Here is a 13,132-nt window from a genome sequence, read left to right as displayed (position 1 = left end):
ATTCACCCAAGATGCAATTATCATTTTAAAAGTGCTTGATTGAGGTGCTGATGCTCAGTGATTTATTCTGCATACCATATACATAATTAAAGTAGTGTAGTGGAGCAATTTATCAATCTAGTTTAGACTAGAGGGGCAAGGAACTGCTGCCGCTGCTGCTGCTGCTCTATGTTTGTTTTATTAAAACGCTTTCGAGATCTGATCCCGCCCCCTTTTTGTGAGACTGAAACTGATTATTTCTTGAGTTTGGGAGGAGAGAGTCATTCGTTTGGGATTGTGGGAGAGGTAGAGAAATAGAGACACGATAAAAAGAAGAAAAAGGAGGAAGAGAGAGAAGTAGAAAAGGACACCTCATCAGGAGAAAGGTTTGAATCCCTTTCTCGCCTCCCCCTTCCCCTCCGCGATGTTACAGAGGCTGTGAGCTATTCGCCTTTTCCCATTCGCCTGCTGCCACTTCCTTCCTGGACGATCTCAGGACGAGTCCGGTTACTTTTAATCCGACCAGCAGCTCAGGCACTTTCTCCTCCTCCACGCAGCACACACGCGCACACACGCGCACCACACACACGCACACGCACACGCACACGCATACACCCCAGGCATCTTCTGGCTGCTTATTGGATTGACTTTGAAGGTTGTGTGTGTGATTCAAGGCGGCTGCATGTTGAACCAGGTGGTGAATATTTAAGACTGGAAGAAGTAAAGGGATTTTTTCTTTTTCCTATGAAAGGAAAATATCTGAAGGACTAGTCTGATCAGCCAAACAGCTAACTGTTTACAATGTAAGTACATGTGAAATTCAGCGTCAGAATAAAATGTGGTGGGCATGGTACAAAAGCCCTAGGTGCATTTCCTATCGCGTTTGAATAATGTATCAGTCATTTTATGTAAACTGGGATTGAGGTTGCTTGCAGACTTTTAGTGTGTGACTGTGCAGTTGCTTAAAAGTGGCTTGCTAAAAACGAGTTAAATCTCTAGTAAATTATGGCGAACTTGTCTCTATCAGTGTGATAAGTGTTTAAACTTCGATGAAGTTAGTTTACATAATTTTTGTTCTTGATATCATGAAGAACTGGAAGCTTATTTGATTTAGATGGCTCTTAGTTGATTTAAAAGCTATGACCTTGTAGTGCTTGCACTCTGATTTATCAGACTAGGGAAACAATCTAGTTTCAGTGAAATGCTCTTAAACTTAGTTGTATCACAGGCTCTTCAGTCTTGAGTTTAAGTAGTGCATGCTTGCAAGTGTTCAACTTTGTACATCTTTCATCTGAATTACTTATGTTTGAGATGGAAAGACCCCTTGCATTTATGTGGGAACTTAAGTGATGGTCTGCAAGCCGATTTTGGAACAGTATGCTTTGGTCTTTACACAGTACTTTGAGTAATCTTTAAATTTTTTACGCAAAGGAGCTAATCAGAATTACAGAACTAGCTGACATAATTGCAGTACAATCACTTACAGGCTAAGATAAAGTTTAATGTAAATGAGACACTTGTAAGATTATTGTTGCATTATATAATTAGAATACTTATTATTTCCCATAAAACTTAGCGTGACCTCTTGTCAGCCTGAAAAACAAAACAAGTACAAAAAACAAGTTAATAATGCCATTTCCATACTACTACTACTAACAATAATAATAATAAGAAAGCAATGCAGCATGGCGCAAAACAAAATTCAATGAATCATTGTGGGTATCTAAGCATTGTCTTTTATAGAAAAGTTCTATTTTCTTTATTGTGTGTAATGATTATTATTACCAAATAACTACATACTTAAATAAATACTGTAATAGACAATTTAAGACTAAAGGTTTAAGAGAATTAAACAGAGAAAGGCACTTTACCAGTACTTTGCTGATGATCAGAAAATAATAGCTTTGACACAAAATTTTCCTTGCACATATCTGACAATCACCTTAATGGCATATGTCCTAGTTTCATATCTTTACTTTAAAATAACTATAAGATGAATGACAAACTATTGTAGGAGCAACTTCTCATTTTGAAGGCTAGATATCTTTTATTGTCACTTTCCTGCTATTGTGTTTGAGTTTATATGATATAGAGTATAATAACTAATCCCTAGATGCTTGGCAGGGCAAGGAAATAGTACCACCTGTGAACCACTACTCCAACACATACTAATTTTCAGTGCAAACGATAAGTCATATGCTTTCTCTGGGCATTTGTTACATTGTGAACTGTATATATTACAGGATTTCAAGTAACTTACTTTAAGTCCAAAACCCACAAAACTTTCTCACTTTATTAGTTTTCCTAAAATATCCATTATATTATTCCTTCTGTGTTAATGAGTACATAATTCATAATGGGTCTATGCTGAAATATCTGCCCACAAGTCTGTCCTTTTGGAAGTAATAGAAAAATTTCTTGAAAAACAACTTAAGGCAATGGCCCTTAATCCCAGGTGTCTATGTTCCTGGTTGCACATGTACTTTTAGTTTAAAAACTCACTGTTCATGTATGTTTATCCTAATATGCTCTACATAGTATGAGAAGGTAGCTCTGGGACCTGAACGTGGAAAGGCTCTTTCATGCGAGGAGTTCTTACACAACTAGCCCCACTGTCAATGCTGAGACTACTTGTAAGAAAATGAGCAAGTCACAGGGATAACAATTTACAGGATCAGGACCCAAAGAGACTAAACCTCTTGCCTGTCCTAAAGCTTTCATAGGATAGAGATGTAAAGAATGTCACTTTCAATGTCTTATAAAAGAATGCAGGGATCAGATACTCTCTGCATCCTCTTAAGATTATTTGACCAAGAAAAAAGGAAATGTAAGTTTAGGAGCCTTATTAAAATTGGTACTAAATGGTGAATAGTGTGGGAGATTAAGTCTTTTACAGTTATGTTCCCGAATTTCTAGTTTTAGACCATAATAAGAAAGTTAATTAAAATAATTTCTTACTGTGAATTTTCTTACAATATGGGATCCACATTTTTTTCCTTTTTTTTAGACATTTCATCTACCTGCAACATGTATATTTAAAACCAGACATACCTTTCTTAAATGGTTCTTTTTTAAAAAATGCCTATAATGTTAAAGACAAAGAGAAATGAAATTCCTGGTGCTTTTCACAAAAGTTTGCTTAAGAAATATTTTGGTAACTCATTATTCAGTAGATAAAAGTAATCATATAGAAACTTAGGAACTGAGCAGGAGTTGTAAATAGAATATTTTGCTAACCTAATTTCTTTTACTTTTACTTTTCTCTAGAACAGATTAATTTATTGTTAATCAGGATAGTTTAGTTCATTTTCAGAGACAGCTGAAGTTATTTCTACATTCCTTTAAAGAAGAAGTCATTAATTGTTACTAGGCTCTTGAAAGAAAAAAGATTTGGTGTTTGATACATTAAGGTCTATTTTTTCTGTTTGATATAATTATTCAAAATTGTGTGATATTTTTCCAAAAATCAAGTAAGGTGTATTGGTATTTTTTCAAAAAAACTGATGATGGAGATGAATCTATATAAACTGTTATGTAATTTCCAAAAATTTATAGTCCTTGCTTCAGCATCCTGAATCATGGCCAAAACACTTACATTTTTTATGCATTTTATGTTTTTTAATTTTACTATTTGATATCAGCAGAGAGATTTTGCTATATCCTCATTTATGCTCTGTAATGATTTCGGTACAAAATATTTTTAAAATAATACATTTAATTCTGAAAGCTAGAAAATTTTGAGCTTAACAAACAGAGTTAGAATTCTGATATTTGAAAAGGATGAAAATAGAATTTTGGATCCTGCTTTAGAAGCAAGATGGATTCAGAAGAACTTTGGTCAGCAAACACTGATTGTGCAAGTGAAAAATTGAAAAACTGAATTTTTAAACTATTTTTAGAAGTAATTACTTGAGTCCTCTGACCAGCTTTAAGGTCATTTTCTTAGAACTGATGATCAGTGATACATATGGACAGGTGATTAAAAGCTAGTGTCTTCAGCCCTCCACTTTATTGTCACTGTCTCATTGACTGCCTGCAGGAGAGGTTGTCTATTCACTGAGATCTGTCATCTTTAGGAAATCAGACCAGCTTATAGGGGCGATTCACAAAACCAACAGTGACAACAAAGTCTTATGTGCCTTACAAAAGAAGGATTAGGCAGTTCACATGTCATTTTGATTGGACAGCAATAAAAGCTGATTGCTGTGGCATATCAAGACACACTTCACTTTTAAGTGATTATTGTATAAGACAACTAGAACTCTGTTGGTTAGTCATTTTTAAATGTAATTCAAATAATGGAAAACTCAATTTTGACCATTACTGGACATATATGACTTTATAGTGAAAGTACAGCCACTTGTAGCATTGTTACACAAATTTTATAAAAACTTCTTAATACACCACTTTGGAGAAAAACAAATAAAATGTGGTTGATTCTTGGTTCTTGGATTTTTTAAAAAATATATTTGTCTAGATATTTTTCTGTAATCACAATTTAACGTTACTAAAAGTGACTAGGCTCTAAAAAGTGTCTAGAACTATACTAAATTCACTGCACTTAACCATATTAAGAGCTTATGAGCACAGGAGTGTGCCTAAAATGTGTCAGGGCTTCACAAATTTAGCAGAAGTTATAATATTGAACAACAACTAAAGAATCTTATTTTATTCTCTTATTTTTTAAAATATAATGGGTTTAAAAACTATTATTTGTGTTGCATGTGTGTAGTCTGATTTGAAAATAGCCAAGAAATTAAGTGCTGCCCCTGTATTATTAAATATGTCATTTATCAGTGAGAATAGAGTTTTTTCCTGTTTGCATAATTTAGTTAAAATGTACAGCCTTAACATTTAGAAGTATGGAAATAGAAAGCTGATAAATTCTATGATAATTTCATATAATATTTCAAAAGAACTCTTTTTTTACCCAACTGATGCCTCCTAGTGTTTCACATAATAAAACACTAATGAGTCAACCATAAATGTAAACATTATTCTTTCATTTTCTTCATCTTATGTGGTACATAAAATTAATATTTGTTTTTAATTTTGTATGCATTATTTTAATCAGACAAGAAACTCTTATAAATTCAGATGTCTCATTTTAATGGATACTGAAGGTGCATTTCTATTTTCTTTCACTATAGCTTTGCCTAGCTGTGTTTTGAAAAGTTTAAGTTATATAGTTAAAGTAACATAGGGTACGTTTTCATTTTCTCCTTTTGTTTCCTATGCATTAAATGAATTTCTCAACAGTGCATTATTAGGCTCAAAAAATTCCTTAAAAAGGAATTTTAAACATTTGCTAGCATGATGCTTTGAAAAGTAAGCCCTCAAAATAGGCAATAAATGCAGTTATAGAAATGTTTGAAATGTCCTAAGGGACCTCACAGCCAAATAATATTAAAAAACACTCGTCTGCAACATGCTCACTCACTACAGTCCTCAAAGAATACTTACTGTATTTTGTAGCCATTCCTGATTATTTTACTGTTGTATGATCAAGAAAACTCTGTGAAGACAGTTTTCAAATTCACAAAATGTGCATCTTGCTCTTTTAGTTGTGTGTGTGGATGATCAGTACTTCTGAAAAATAGTTCATTTGCATAAAATATTGAGATGGAGTTTGAAGTGGTGTCCTTTTTTTACAAGTGCAGTCTGGTCGTATAACTTCTGAATGCCTCAAAAAACCACATTCAGCTCTATCAGATGACAGTAGAATTTTTTACCTTTTATTTTATGGAAAAGTTTAATTTTCAAAAAGTTATCTAGCATCAATTCAAAGGAAAACCTAGGGGCCTCAGCTGTATATTGGATCTGTCAGGTATGCTCTTATAATAATAAAGAAGCAGTCAAGACTGAGAATACTCTTACACAATCAATGCCACAGTTTTATGTAAAGTATGAGATCAATTTAGTGAAAACTTAATTGGAAATAAAGCCTGTTATGGTAAGACTTTCAAGAAAAGCAGTGAAATTCCTTGGTACTTATTCTGTTCAAGAAATTTAAAGATATATAGTCAGTTTACAATTAAAAATCAAAGTTTAAGAGTTAATATGAGTAACAAAAATTTGTGTCTTCTCAATGCACATATGATAAATTAAGGGCCCTACTTACAGAAAAATTCTGACTGAATGCAGAGAGTTAAATCTATATATGCAAATCTTGGTCTTGCAAATTAGTATCTGAATTTAGAAGATTTTAAAAGTGCGTATTTTAGGATTGTGTTTTGCTAGCAACCCTTTTAACATAGCATTTTTCTCCCAGTAGTTTTAAAGTGCAAGATCAGTAATTTATTTAACCCAAGAAATAGGACGTAGAAGCCTGTCCTTTAAACTTCCTTACATCTTGAAGGTGTTTCAAAGTATGTAAATGACACCTGTTATTCTGTGAGGAAAGCTACCATGCTTAGAATTTTCTGATATATTACATTGCAACTTGCATTGTGAAGAGAAAGTAAATGTGGAAGAAGAATAGGGGGAAGTGTAGCAGAAAAGAATCCGTGTCATTTCCAGTGTAGGACTGATACTCTGAAATACTCCCAAACAGAACCCCACCCAGCTTTTTTTCCCTTTCTTTTTTTTTTTTTTTTTTGTTTAAACAACTACATTTAGATTGCTGAGATCTAAATTACAGTCTACACTCGTGTTATCGTACTTAGGACAATTTCTGGACAAATTGTCTGAGAGTTATTTTAGTCCTATGTGGAATACACTGGCACAATATGGATTCAGTAATCACACCAGTGAGGTCAGATAGACTGTGCCCCATTTGTAATCCCCTGGACAGGTGTTTTAGCAGTCACCTGCTGCAGCAGGGTTGATGTACTTATTTCTGCCTTCTGGCACCTTCCCCAATATTGGAAGCCTGCAAGAGCTCGAGTGAAGAGAGCTTCAGTGGTCTTGGCCAGTACAGCTGGTCCTGGAAGTCAGTCAGTATCTGCTTCCTTCATTTAAGCTAACCATAAGGCAGCCCACAGATTAAGGACGGAATTGAACAGATGGCATACAGCTCCTCTGCCTTCTTTTCCCAGGTTATAAAGCTGATATGAAACTTAGATCCAAATCTAACAAGTCTTATCTTACTCTTAGTTCTTCAACTGTATAATTGATTAAATTAAGTTTATAATAAAAATTATCAACCAAATACCAGTGCAGGAATTCACCTTAAATATTACTATCTCATATTTTTCATGCTGTAATCTCAAGGTCTAAGTGAACTGAATTAGAAACAACATTATTTATGTTTGCTTTTATAGATATAGGGTGCATGCCACTTGTGGAAACCACGCTCAGTTAAATTTCACTATTTACTTTTAAGTTGTCAATCAATAGCTGTTAGGAAAGTATGTACAGAGGGCAAAGAGGGAGGCTTGTGAAATTGTTTATAGACCACATCAGAACAAGTTGACACATTACAGAACACCATCCACGTGGAACATTAATTTTAGTAATATAAAAAATCAAGTCACAGATTAGCATGTGCTATTTGTGTGATTTTGAATAAAATTCTTCCTCATAGTGAAAAAAATTTCAATATGACATTTTATTTGAAATAATAGTCCATTTTAAACAAGATTGTTAAGATATTGTTGGGTTATCAGAGAAATTACAATGTTTCAGAAATATTTGCCCTGTAAGAAGTTTGACTGCAGCACTTTTCATTTAAAAATTCAATATGGACTTCTCAATGAACACTGTTTTAAATAATTTCATCAGAGTTGGGTGGAAAAGATGTCCCCAAAATGAGGGCTAGGACGGGAGGGCATTGTAGACAAACAATAGGACACTGAGGTCCTGTGACCATCCTTGTAATGCTGGCCCATGTGTCTCCTCTAGCCTGGCATTTCAGCCTCTGAATTTTACTACCAAGAACTCGCTTTTGATGGCCATATCCCATGGGAATGCCTAAGTTACTACTATAAAAATGTTAATATTATGGGGATATTCTGTGGAACCAGCAGGAGACAGTATGTTCTCTAGATTTAGCCTCAGGACTGCTATATGTCTGTCCATCAGAGTCCTGAATGTGTTTCTGCTTATGGTAAGTGGCAAAACAGCAATAGAGGAGGAAGGCTTTTAGGGTGTTAGAAGAACATAGATATGGTCTATTTGTTAAGATGGGATACAATGAAGGAGAGTTAGTCATGTTGGTCAAACTTAAAACTTTAATCTTGCAGAATTTTTTCATTAAAAGTTCCTGTTGAAGTGTATATAATTAATCTTGCTGTGAATAATCTTTAATTGTTGCAGACATAGGGCAGTGGTCTTACTCATTGTTGATTGAAATATGTTGTAAGGCTGTAAGGAAAGATCTTTGGAACAGTATTTGATGACACAAATTTGATTTGATTTTGCCAACAGAATCTTGGAGAAATCGTCAGTTTTCCCGTCATCTTGTTTATGTTTATGAGATGGACATATCATATGATATGCAGAGGAATGAGAAGAAAATCCATGTTACGACCCCAGTGCAATCTATGAAATTTGTGAATTTGCATACTTACTAATTTTCTTAATGACATATTTTTTATTTCAGAATACTGAGCCAGAAAATACATTCATGCAGTGGCATGCAAAAATTATAACTTTATCCAAAACACATGTAGACAAATTTTAGAAATTATAAATATGACCGTAAATGTTGGTAAGAGTGTATACTGGTATGGTCATTTAAAACTAAAACAAATGTCATTCATGTTCTTGAGTATACACATTTAAAAAACTACTAGCCAGGCTAGTACTCTTTGTTCTATGATGTGTAGTTAACAATTGGAAATAATATAAATTTATGTTCAAAATGTATATCAAATGGAAAAGAAGTGGAAAAATTTTTTTCCACTTTACTCTTAAAACATGATGAAATGATTGCCAAGCTACCTAATTGAAGCAAACTTCCTATAATTATAGTTGTATCCTTGCTAGGTAGAAATCTGCATATCTTCACAGGGGAAACAGGATCTGATGTTTCTATTTTATGGCAGTTGATGCTGCCATAAAAAAGATTATGCATAGGACAGAAAGAAAAGAATGATCTTCTACATTTCCTGTAATATTGGCATACAAGTTGGACTAATATTTTTTTTAGGTTTTCCAAAAATTGTTATTGACAAAGCAAAATGAAAATCTATTTTCAATACATGTTCCAGTACTTAAATCCTCATTGAGAACCTTGCATTTAGTTCAGTTATGCTTCCAGTAGATAGTGTCACAGGCTTAGTATTACACTGAGTGGTGACATGCAAAATAGTAATATAGAATGCATCCTTACTGCATGCTATCTTTTCTGGAATTGCATATTTTTAAAAATTGCTTGAGAGGTGATACAGTGGTGATAGGCATAATGCAAATCATTATGACAGATAAAAAGCAGGCAATAGAAAAATTACTATTTGGCATAATTTTTAATGTTATTACGGTTATTTCCCTATATTTCTAACCATGTAGTAATACACATATCTGAGGGTGCAAGAATTTCTCAATGGAGGCAGGGTGTGTTTTTATTTCATCAATATATAACAGCAAGAAGCAATATACTGTGCAACAGAGGTGTGACAAAAATAGAGAGACATTCTGCTCTGTTTTTAGGAGCAGTACTTGTCACCTATCTGGACAAATTATGATTTTCTTGAGCTGCTTTCTGTTACAAGTCTCTAAAAGTCACCACTGTAGAACAGTAGCCCTCTGTTCTACCACATTTTTATGTATATGATTACAAGCAAACCCCTTATGAGACCACCACTTCATTGACTGCTCCAAGAGGACACTTCTACAGATTTCTGATAAAAAGTAATTTTGAGAATAGTCAGGAAGAAAGTATTTGTTCACCCCTTTTACTGGTTTCCAGATGTAATCAGAAAGAAGAAGTTATTCCACTAATAGATCAGAAGATTGCTCTATGAATTAAATGCCATTCTAAAAATACAACTCACATGTTTGATAAATAAAAATTCAAAATACAATGTGGATATATTAAAAAGGTCTCTTTAAAATTGCAAGGAATCTAAAGATGTATAGTTTTGTGAGATTCTGATGATGATATGTGAAAGAAAGAATCATCAGCATTCTATTTTCATATGTTGGTCTACATCCTACTCTTATATGCAGACTAGTTAAATAAATACTCACTCCTATGTCTGTTCACAAAGACCACTTTCTATTACCATGATCTAAACTAGATATCTAAATCTAAAATGTAGGCTTTCTCTTGAAAAGGTGAGCATATGGCACATTCCATTTCAAAGTGTGCTCCAAATTTTGAACAAGTTTCTTAATGCAATAATTGTCAGCACCAAATGTAACCCATCAGTTTCAATTTCCAAGGAGGCTAGGGAGGAGGATCTTTCAATATGAATTCCAAAACCTTAAAATATTGGGAGTATTTTAAAAATGTATGTTTATCCATAATGTACAATTCAGTAATCATCATCTCCAAAGAGATACATGAACTTTATTTAAGGCAACAGATGCAAGGTAAAAAAAATGGCAAGTGAAGGGCAAAAGCTGAAAAACAGTATAAAAGGGACTAAGGGACTCAGAACCACCAAGTGTAAATTTTCAATGGAACTGCAAATTTCTTTTTTTTTTTTTTTTTTGTGCAAGTCTGTTATGAAATGCCTGAGTGGAATGAAATTATCACTTTTACTAAAACCTTAAATTTGTGTTGGAATGTGTTCAGAAAATTAGAAAGGACTTAGGGCAACATCTAAAAGTGGAATTTAGGTTTTACTTTGCTGTGTCCTGTTGTCTACTGGAATCCACATCCCAAATTAATTCTGTAAGTTCTTTATGAGTATTGGTTTAATTTTTATGTCAGAAATTCAAGAGTTGAGAAACCTGACTGGAAAGACTTCCTACTCCTAACATAGAGCAGTTAATAGTAAATTCTCTTTTCCATTGATTATAGAATATTGTGGGAGAAAGCTAGTCTCAGTTTCCAAATTTGAGGCCGTTACATTTTTCTATAGGTAATGAAGTAGCCATCAAAGGAAGAACTGTAATTGGGTTATGTTTTGCTGGAATGCCATAGTTCCTTACCTATTGAGATAGTCTCTCCATCTTTTTTACCTCTCTTACTAAAAAATGCAAGCCTTTCTATGATTCTAGTCTGTAATATAGCTTTCTGTTTAAACTTATAGCTAGTTTAAACAACCAATTCAATGCCATCTTTGCTATTGCATTGTCTGAAAAGTTTGATTTTACTTGATAAAATACAATGTATAAGAAAATAATTCTTTTGATTTTACCTTTATAATAGCAAGTGCATTCATCTAAATACATAAAATTAGATAATAAATACTTCTGTGACAGTCTTTCATAATTTTTAGTGACCTCATCCTTTAATTTGAGTTAGCTTTTGAACAGATACTTACCATGTCTAATGAAGCTCTGAAATCTCAGCTAAGCGCTAGAAACACAAAGAGGTATTTGACTGTGAGGACAGTGAGCACGCTGTGAGTGAGTAATCAATTGATTCTGCGTTGACTGAGACAGGAATTACAGGTCGAGGGTGTGCTAAATCTCTCAGTCTACCTCAGAATGTTTCATAAACCTATAAGAGAAAAATTACTTCCAAAATAACCATTTTTTTGCATGTTCTCTCTTGTCTTCACACCCAGAGTTTGGGTGGTCTTTTAGGAAAGACCTTGTGGCCTAGCATGCATGACTCTTTAGCCAGTTTCTTGTATAATTAATGTGCCTGTTGAATATGTGAGTGTGAGTCAAAAGCTGATTTCTTGACCACATTATTAGGCTTGAATTAATGAAGAAGAGTTAAGTCCAATTAAAAAGTTGTGGATAGTCCATCTTGACTAGTATTTTTGCAACAGCTTGAAGCTGCTCCTAAGTTATAAAAACATGCTGCTTTTTCCTTTTCTTTTACTATAATTTGGAAGTTCTGATCTCTTCTCATGAAGAGAACTTACATCAAAATATAATAAGGCATTTATTTAAGAGTATTTAAGACATAAGTAAATATATGACACTATGTCCTTTGTTCATGTATTTTAGCATAACTTTACTAACTTAATGACCTACTAAAAACTGATTTATATACAGGATTCATACTGTTAATTAACATCCACTTCTTTTTCTCAGTTCTGCTCTGACTCTTTTTCCAGACTCATTAGAAACAAAGGTACCATTTGAATAGAACATTTCAAAAGAAGATCTTCTTATCTTCTCTTCTGGACCACCCTGGGAAGAATGTATAAAGATGTACCACTTCTTTGATCAAGAGCATTATAAGCAGACTTAAGCAGTTTTCTAAGTCCCTCTTGGGTGTACGTGTGTGCTTGCCATTCACACATCCCGAAATGAGATGGAATGTGAAGGTACATTTTATGCTTTTCTAGAGCTGTTCTCAGATTAGGAAAGTATACCTCAGCTTCTGTCTGCTAGATGTTAATTGTATTATGTAACAATCTGTATGGGTTTCACAAAGCAAAATCATTCTGTTTTTCTAATGTGATTTTGAAGTACTTTCAGAATACCAAATAATCACTGTAGATGGAGTGTATACAGGCTGAGACTGCTGGCCTCATAAGACTTCCAGGTGCTCCAGATTACTTCAGGTGCTCAGACCATTAGGCGGTATATGAATCTCCACTCAGCTGGCAGTCCCATTTTATTCCTGATGTATAAGACAAAAGTGTGTAAAATGTCATGATAAAATTTGGAATAGTTTGTATGTTCTTTTTGCTGGAATGCTAATTCTCAAAAAAGAGATGGAGGGAGGGAGGGAGGGAGGGAGGGAGGGAGGGAGGGAGGAGCAAGCTTATTTGGTCTGTCTTCAAGTATTTAGTTTATCTTCAATTAACCAAAAGGGGAACAATGTAAATTACTTTACAGCTGAAAAAAAAGATTTTACAGACTCATCAGAATTTCTGAATTCCTTCCTGAGTATAAGCATGCAGTTCTGGTGCCATGATGAGTCAATAGCTGGAGAGTGCTTTTTACTGTTTATTGAAGATCAGGTTCTCCTTTTATGTGAGAATACATAGTTACAATTATTTGTGGTGGCAGTTTTTTATTGACCTGTAACTCGCCAATTCTTTTAAAGCCATCTTGGGTTCACAATCCACATATGCAAGTGAAACTTGAGAAGATGCAAGCAGCAATAGCAAAGCTGACTCAATCACGATTTATGCTA

General features: G+C 33.9%; 1 protein-coding gene across 5 annotated transcripts in view; it reads left to right on the top strand.

The window, feature by feature from the left end:
• The first annotated feature begins 392 nt into the window (after window positions 1-392).
• MEF2C (myocyte enhancer factor 2C) overlaps window positions 393-13,132 on the top strand; it is a 120,812-nt gene continuing 108,072 nt past the window's right edge. The window contains exons 1-2 of one of the 5 annotated variants that reach the window (XM_059492552.1): window positions 393-782; window positions 12,102-12,314. The gene's annotated coding sequence lies outside the window, so the exon portion shown is untranslated. The remainder of the gene's footprint in view (window positions 783-12,101; window positions 12,315-13,132) is intronic. The other 4 variants (XM_059492548.1, XM_059492550.1, XM_059492551.1 and 1 more) reach the window with 4 other exon arrangements.

Source organism: Ammospiza nelsoni, chromosome Z (genome assembly GCF_027579445.1).
Source record: "Ammospiza nelsoni isolate bAmmNel1 chromosome Z, bAmmNel1.pri, whole genome shotgun sequence".
In the NCBI taxonomy this organism is placed as follows: Eukaryota; Metazoa; Chordata; class Aves; order Passeriformes; family Passerellidae; genus Ammospiza; species Ammospiza nelsoni.
This window is presented reverse-complemented; position numbering and strand designations above follow the sequence as displayed.